Source organism: Lampris incognitus, chromosome 1 (assembly GCF_029633865.1).
Source record: "Lampris incognitus isolate fLamInc1 chromosome 1, fLamInc1.hap2, whole genome shotgun sequence".
NCBI lineage: Eukaryota > Metazoa > Chordata > Actinopteri > Lampriformes > Lampridae > Lampris > Lampris incognitus.
Window position 1 is genome coordinate 21,622,856 of NC_079211.1, and position 8,369 is coordinate 21,631,224.

The window sequence follows — 8,369 nt, forward strand, 5'->3', positions numbered from 1 at the left end:
CAGTTCTCATTTCACAGCCGAAGAGAGGAGACGACTCCATCCACTTGACACTGAGCACATTTGTTGTAAATGAATAAGCTTTTACCTGAATAAAATACCTAAGGTAGGACCCCCAAGGCCCACCGTGCAGAGATGAGTTGACTGAAAACTGTAGAGGTGAAAAGAGGACCAGAAAGTTAGTCTGTGAAGACCGTTCAAGCCTGTTTCACACACAGACACATAAGCATCCAAACCTGTGCACCCATAAACTTCTGAAAGATCAATTTCCTCTGGAAAGTGATTGTATCATTTTTATCCTCGGAGATAAATATTAATAGAGTGTTGTTGTGTACGTGTGTGCAAGTGCATGTGTGTGTGTGTGTGTGTGTGTGTGTGTGTGTGTGTGTGTGTGTGTGTGTGTGTGTGTGTGTGTGTGTAGCTGGAGGCCAGTTGAAGTAAATAAATGGGCAAAGACATGACTGCACAATATGCTTGTGTGTTAATCAACCTGCAGTGTCCGTGTCCTGCTCTCTTTAGGAGCGCCCATTACTGACGGAGGCGACAGCAATTATATGCTGAGCTTCGCCTCTCCCCGCTACCGAAATAGATGTGTGATTCACCAGCCCATGCTGTACACACACACACACACACACACACACACACACACACACACACACACACACACCTCCACTCCTCCCATGCAATCAGCTCTCATGGAATGCATCTAAAATACAATTCCTACAGCTTTTAGCAGTGGATTTCAAAAGGAAGATAGTGCAGCTTTGAAGAGAGTTGACTCGTGGTAAAAACAGTATTTTGCGTCATGACCCTGTCTCACTGGGGTCAGAAGAAAACACTTAAGGGAAGTGAAAACTAAAGGCAAGTGTGCAGCTCAAAGAAGATATGCCCTCGCCATGTTAGGGTTAGGCGAGAAAGAAGACGCTCGTCTTAAACCTCCCTATTTGGCTCCTGATGACACATCAATTGATAGCCTGCCAGTTCATTTCCCCTGCAGGGCGGCAGGGGATCCATAGGTGTCTTGGCTTGATTCAGCCTCTCCTTTAAATCATATTTACTATGCAAGGAAGGGAGACAAACTCTTTATTCATCGTCTTGCTGCAGAGACTAGACCAGGGTATGCCTCAAGGTAAAGTGCACACTCTGAAGTCTCCAGCCCGGTGGATTCAGCTATAAACTGTGCCCGTCTAGCCCTTGGAAGAGTTATGCCTGTGTCAGTGCCACAGCTGTTTGACACAGAGATAGATTTGCTTGTAGTTGAAGCAAGTCAAGACGGCAGGGGTATGAAAACCCCCCTCTCATGTCTGCATTAATCACCGTGTTAAACCAGAGACTGGTTGCTCAAAGGTCCTGCAGTATGGTTTTTGGCAGGAGCCAAGACATAACTTAGACTTTTTGCCTGATCTGTCGGTATCAGTGTAGTTATATTTCCTTAAAAATTCATTACTGCTAAAATTTTAATCATAATTTTGAATCTCTAGACCTTTGATTGTGGTAGTCATTCACTTTGAAGATAGGCTGCATAGAGATGCATGAAATTAATACAAAATGTTCCAAACCGCGGTCTTAAAATCAAAAACTTGTAGAGCAAACTGGTGCATTGCAGCCTGCACACCTGTTACTGCAGTTTTGGGGGGGGGGGGGGTTCTATTTTATTTTGTGGAATTGCAACATTGCAGTAATAGCCCAAGGTCAACAGAACAGGCTGAGTGACTTCATTGTCAACGCAAGCATACTTTGTCACAGAGAAAACCCCCCTGAGCTATTCTATTACAACATCCAATCAACAAAACTTTTAATTTTTCTGTCTAGTATTCAGAGATAACAGTTTAGCTTTCCTTCAATATATGTCTGCTTTACACCCTCCTGTTTTCCAACCCTCCCTCCTCCCCTCCTCCGCTAGGTGGAGAAGATGGATGGGGAGTGATAAAAATGATCGCTGCTGCCTCAGAGGAGTTGATGGGGGAGCGTGAGGGAGCCATCACTCTTGTAATGAGGTGTTAGAGGTTGTCGGGGTGGATCAGGGCGTGGAAGAACAAAACGACCAAGTGGAGTCGGCGGGCGTAAAATAACCGCCAACACCACTTGGTCATTCTGTTAGAAGTCAAGTCGGGCTATATATATGTGTTTGTGTGTGTATGTGTGTGTGCGTGTGTGCATAGTGGCGATGGACTGGGACCCCCCGTGGGCTAACAGTAAAGGATGGTGGCGGTTGGTGCTATCATGGGGATGTGTCAGACGCGTCCACTCCTGCTGTGAGAGGAAGGCTAATGAGAGCAGGCCTCGTGCAAAGGTGTTTGTTTAGGAAACACCAGGAAGCATTTAATTAATGCCAGCCCAGAAGCTGCGGGGAGGCCTGCCCTTCTGTTCAAAGCCCTGAGCTAGCTTAACTGCCTCTGCCATACTGTGCTGCCCTGGGTGGGGCCTGAATTATTGATGAGACTGACAACAGGCGCGAGAGAAGAGGGTGGAACGGATCAGGATTTCTCTGTGCTGTGTGAGCTCATGTGCATACACACATACAGGCCATGAGCTCACACAGGAAGTCGGGGGGCATGTTTAAGTGCTCTATAAGGAGGAACGATAGATGAGGTCAACTTTGAGGGGGTCTTCGCCTGGGGTCTGTTAACAAACCCAAGCCTTCAGGCAGAGGAACGTCCTCAATAACAGCAACATGAGGGACAGGGGAAGGGCGAAGGGATAGAGAGAAGGACAAAAAAAGAAAAAGAAATAAAGGGATTGAGAGGGTGGAGTGCTACAGGGAAGGGGGAGGTGAGACTGATGAAAACGACATGTTAGTGGACACATAGAAAACGAGATGTAGAGAGTGAGCCAAACAGAGAGAAAACTTGTAAAAGAAGAGAAATGGAGAGAGAGAGAGAGAGAGAGAGAGAGAGAGAGAGAGAGAGAGAGAGAGAGAGAGAGAGAGACCGAGACAGAGAGAGAGAGAGAGAGAGAGAGCCCAGATTTATCCAAACAGCGAGGGACGTTGCCAATATGAAATGCAGCAGCAGAAGGGAGGTACGGGGGTGAGGGACGGTACGCGGGCGGCAGAGGAAATGTTAGGACTCCTAAATCGGATCAATACTTCGCCCTAATGCTGCAGTTGAGGTTAGCTCACAGGAAACAGATGGGGGTAATAAAGCCAGTAGGTGAGCGGATGGTGTGATCACAGCTGGCTGTCTGCAGGAAGCCATCCTCCATCGCAGCCCTGACACACACGTCCAATTTTGATTAAACAGAGCCGCACGGCTGGTAAGCAAGGCGGCCACTGGGGCAGGGATTCAATCTGCGGTAAGGGGTTGTGTAGAGGAGGGGCTGGGGTCAATTCAGAGTTTGACTTGAGAGCTATTGGAAGACCAGGGGTCTTTGACATGAGGTCTGAGGACACAGAACATGGAAAAAAACACAATTGTTGGAGGTGTAGTCTGGGGAAGGTCACGTCTTGGGTTACAAATGCTCTGATAAATCAATGCCCACTGTTTTTCTATTTTCATTTAAATTCAATCCACTCTTCAAGCCTCATAGTATACACACAAACTCTATCAGATGCAATGGTAATTTGACAGTGAAGAACAATGCTGCCATTGTTTGGATTACCTTCAAATCAAACAGATTTCATGCAATTTCTGCAGACCTGAAACCTGAAAGGTTTTTGCATATATTTTAAAGGCTAATTAGCCTTTGGTGAATAGCAGTGGCTCCTGCCTTTATTCCCTTCTCTTTTAATCACATCCCTCTCCCCACACCCCTGCTCTTTCTCTCTTTGCTAAGTAATTAGCACCAGGAATCCCAGGGGAACCAAGGCTACCTGCATTAAGCAAAACAAATAACTTCGTTTCATGCATCAGCCAGTGGAACCCATGGGGATCAGGGGAAAGAATGAAGTCAGTAAAACAGCTGCTGCTCCTAATGCACTTTTAATCACCTGTGTATAGCTATAATTCTCCACAACTGATAGGAGACCGGTGGAGTCCCCGCATCACCTTCAGATATTTTGGTGTATTTTGAACTGAAATTAGTTGCGCTGACTGACCTGACTGGCTTGTTTTTAATTGAGGTTATCTTCGGGCATTTTATATAGAAAGACAGTCTTAGAGGGAAATCTGTTGTTTCTTGGATCATGTTTTAAATGACCACATTTGTTGCATTGCTTTGAAGAACATTTCCATCCATCCATCCATTATCCAAACCGCTTATCCTGCTGTCAGGTTCGCGGGGATGCTGGAGCCTATCCCAGCAGTCATTGGGCGGCAGGCGGGGAGACACCCTGGACAGGCCGCCAGGCCATCACAGGGCACAGTGTCCAACAGCAATGGCATGATGGAGTTCTACTGTCAAAAACACATTCTTTGGCTCCTCATCTTTCAGGATCCTGACATAAACTCCCTCATGGTCTTGGGAGCTCTTGGGGCCTTCAAGAATGTTCCCAAAGGTCATCAAATATGACCATGGCAAACCTTTAACAATGACCAAAGACGTCCTTTCCTCCTAGCATTCCTCTGTGTGAAGAACATTTCACTTTGATAAATGGATCCTGGGGAGTTCAGGGAGAACAGAAAGGAGGAGAAGAAGACATTATCAGTGAGAGATAAAGGATAAAGATGGATGAGCATGTTAATGGACACTCAAATATAGTAAAAAGGCTTAGCTATCAAATTGTGGGTTATTAGACACAATGCCAGTTCATTATAACTGGCTAATGTGCACGTATGTAACCACTGCCAAATTGGATGAATTCAGTGATATAAGCCCAGATATCACTGTCTATGGGGGTGTAGGATGATAAGAGACTTCTGGAAATTGGTAAACCATATGACAAATTTACTTTGTACACCTTCCTCTAGGGTGGCACAGTGGTACAGTGGTGCAGTGATTAGCATGGTCGACTCACAGAAAGAAGGTCCTGGTTCGAGGCCCAGGGTAGTCCAACCTTGGGGGTCGTCCTGGGTCATCCTCTGTGTGGAGTTTGCATGTTCTCCCCATGTCTGTGTGGGTTTCGTCCACGTGCTCCGGTTTCCTGCCACCATCAAAAAGACATGTAGGTCAGGTGAATCGGCCATACTAAATCATCCCTAGGTATGTGTGTGTGTGTGTGTGTGTGTGTGTGTGTGTGTGTGTGTGTGTGTGTGTGTGTGTGTGTGTGTGTGTGTGTGTGTGTGTGTGTGTGTGTGTGTGTGTGTGTGTGTCAGCCCTGTGATGGCCTGGTGGCCTGTCCAGGGTGTCTCCCTGCCTGTCACCCAATGACTGCTGGGATAGGTTCCAGCTTCCCACGACCCTGAGAGCAGGATAAGCAGTTTGGATAATGAATGGATGGACCTTCCTCTAGTACCTAGAACATTTATTATGAACTTGTACCCTCCAGACTTTAAAATAAAACAGAGCCAATATGTATTTATCGATATGTGTATTTTGCAAGCCAAATGGCTAATTTCACTTAGCTGGAACAGTATAAATTGACAATCTATAAGCAAGTGGATTAAATAAATGCTGTCGCGTATGGCATTAGAAAAATTACATCAGAGAAAAAACAAATTATGTATGAGGAAATGTGGAAACCCTTGGTACATTTCCTTAAACAGGAAGGGTTTGGTCGGGGCGGTGTTTGTGGGTTTAACGGGTTGTAATGAAGGGTTTTTGATTGCATCTACCAGTGTTTCTTCATCTTTGGTACTTTAACTTTTAAAAAAAAGCCTTAACATTATTTGCAAAAATAACAATGCACACATGGTGTGCCTGGAATAATAATAAACTATATCACTTTTCAAAAACAAGAGTTTTCATAGTGCTGCACAAAAAGAGATAAAAATGCATGGCACTACAAAACTCATAAGCACTAAAAATAAAACAAACAAGTAGTAAATAAAATTACAATAAAACAAGTTAAAATAGGGGTAGACTAGGGCGTCCGGGCAGTCTATTCCATTGCCTACCAACACGGGGATTGATGGTTCGAATCCCCATGTTACCTCCGGCTTGGCCAGGCGTCCCATCCATCCATTATCTGAACCACTTATCCTGCTTTCAGGGTGACAGGGATTCTGAAGCCTATTCCAGCAGTTATTGGGCGGCTGGTGGGGAGACACCCTGGACAGGCCACCAGGCCACCACAGCGCCCACATACACACACACACACACACACACACACACACACACACACACACACGCACACACATTCATACCAAGGGGCAATTTAGTACGGCCAATTCACCTGACTTACATGTCTTTGGACTGTGGGAGGAAACCGGAGCCCCCGGAGGACGACCTGAGATGACCCACCAAGGTTGGACTACCCAGAGCTCGAACCCAGGACCTTCTTGCTGTGAGGTGACCACGTTAACCACAGTACCACCGTGCCGTTGCTGGGCATCCCTACAGACACAGCTGGCCGTGTCTGCGGGTGGGAAGCCAGATGTGGGTATGTGTCCTGGTCGCTGCACTAGCTCCTCCTGTGGTCAGTCAGGGCATCTGTTCAGGGGGGCGGGGGAACTGGGGGAATAGTGCGATCCTCCCACGCACTACGTTTCCCTAGTGAAACTCCTCACTGTCAGGTGAAAAGAAGCGGCTGGCGACTCCACATGTATGGGAGGAAGCATGTAGTAGTCTGCAGCCCTCCCCGGCTTGGCAGAGGGGGTGGAGCAGCGACCAGGATGGCTTGGAAGAGTGGGGTAATTGGCCAGGTACAATTAGGGAGAAAAAGGGGAGGGAAATCCCCGCCCCCCCCCCAAAAAAATAGGGGTGGGCTATGCAATAAAAGAAGGTTCAAAAACAAGATGAAACATCCATTAAATCAAATATATAGATAGATAGATAGATAGATAGATAGATAGATAGATAGATAGATAGATAGATAGATAGATAGATAGATAGATAGATAGATAGATAGATAGATAGATAGATAGATAGATAGATAGATAGATAGATAGATAGATAGATAGATAGATAGATAGATAGATAAAATATATAAAATGAAATGGGAGCCAGTGTAGGGTAATATTAGAACATCGTCTAGTCCCTGGTTGTAGCTGTGTTTATCCTGCTATGTTTACATAACTGGAAGTACGCAGGTTGACCACACTGTGGAAAAGATGGAAGAATTGATCCCGATCAACATCTTTGTTGAGAGGTGGGCCAAACTGCTTTGCTTGGTGTGAATCTTAAGTCCTTAATCTATGTTCTAACATCGTAACACATCTGCGTTACATGTTTGTGGATCAGTGTTAGCTTGGCCTTGTGTCAGAGAGCACGTAGGGTCAATATGTCCCACCAAAAAAGGGAGAAAATAAAGAAAAAACACATCTGGCACATTGTGCCATCCTCCATGTGGTATGTAGAAAGGCAAGCATATCACTTCTGATGACATTATCAGATGGAAGCCAACAGAACTTATTTGTAACTGGCTAAATGTGAATTGCCTTCTTTGGTCTGCTTAGCATGCCTCAACATTACCTTTGAGTTAGAAAGGGGCACAAGTGGTATGCAGAAAAGTAAACTTAGCCCAGCATGATGACAGAGCAGATCTGGTACCTCACTGAGATCAGAGATAGGATTTTATTCTTTTAACTGACCAGTCAGTAAATGTTCCCTCTAGCCAAAAAATTGACTCATGGTGCCACCAGGTTGCTGGGTGTTCTTGAACTGGTTGGAGGAGTGAGGACACATGGGGTTAAAGGTTAGAGGGGGTGGGGTTCAGAAGATGGCTCTGTCTGCTGCACGTTTTCGCTGTACATCACGGTAATATGCTGCGAAGTGTAAAGACTGCTCTGTCTGCTTCACTTAAGTTATGTTACTGTAACGTACAGCAAAGAAGTGTAGCAGACAGAGCGATCTTCAAATTCAAAATTAACAGCACGGGCCATCAAAATATTGGGTTTCAACATTTTCTTCACCCCGGCTAAACATTTTACCCTACCAATGTAACTGCAAAGAACTTGGGGTTCACGAGTATACCTTCAAAGATGCAATAGCTGATTGACATTTACTACTATCGGCTGTTCCTGTCAGGGGTTGCCACAGCGGATCATCCATTTCCATTTCTTTCTGTCCTCTGCATCTTCCTCTGTCATGCCAGCCACTTGCATGTCCTTCCTCACCACATCCATAAACCTCCTCTTTGGCCTTCCTCTTTTCCTCTTCCCTGGCAGCTTCATATTCAGCATCCTTCTCCAAATATACCCAGCATCTCTCCTCCACACATGTCCAAGCCATGTCAATCCTGCCTCTCTTGCTTTGTCTCCAAACCATCCGACCTGAGCTGTCCCTCTAATATACTCATTCTTAATATTGTCCTTCTTCGTCACTCACAATGAAAATCTTAATATCTTCAACTCTGCCTCCTCCAGCTCCACCTCCTGTCTTATAATCAGTGCCAC